Below are 428 nucleotides of genomic sequence, written 5' to 3' on the forward strand. Positions count from 1 at the left end.
GTACGTAGTATTAAACATAATAATAATAATATAATAGAAGGAGATGTGTTCGTTGAAGTAAATATATTATTATTATATAACAAATATATTATTATTATATAACAAATATATTATTATTATATAACAGAAAAATATAAAAATATTTTTCTGCTTTTCTTTGCCTTTTCTTCTCTTGTATGAGAAGAGAAACATTCTCGTTTGTGCTGTATTTGTTTGGGGGCAGCTGTTGTTTATAATATTTTTATATTCATATTTATTTATTTTTTTTTTATTTTGCGGGTTAAGATGCAATAAAAAACAGAAAAAAAACACGGAGAATGTAGATTATGTTTATATATAAATATTTATTCTATTTGTTTTATTTATATAATATTGAATAAAAAAAAAAAAAAAAAAAAAAAAAAAAAAAAAAAAAAAAAAAAAAAAAA

Source organism: Eimeria mitis, genomic scaffold (genome assembly GCF_000499745.2).
Source record: "Eimeria mitis Houghton genomic scaffold, Emh_scaff808, whole genome shotgun sequence".
Classification (NCBI taxonomy): Eukaryota; Apicomplexa; class Conoidasida; order Eucoccidiorida; family Eimeriidae; genus Eimeria; species Eimeria mitis.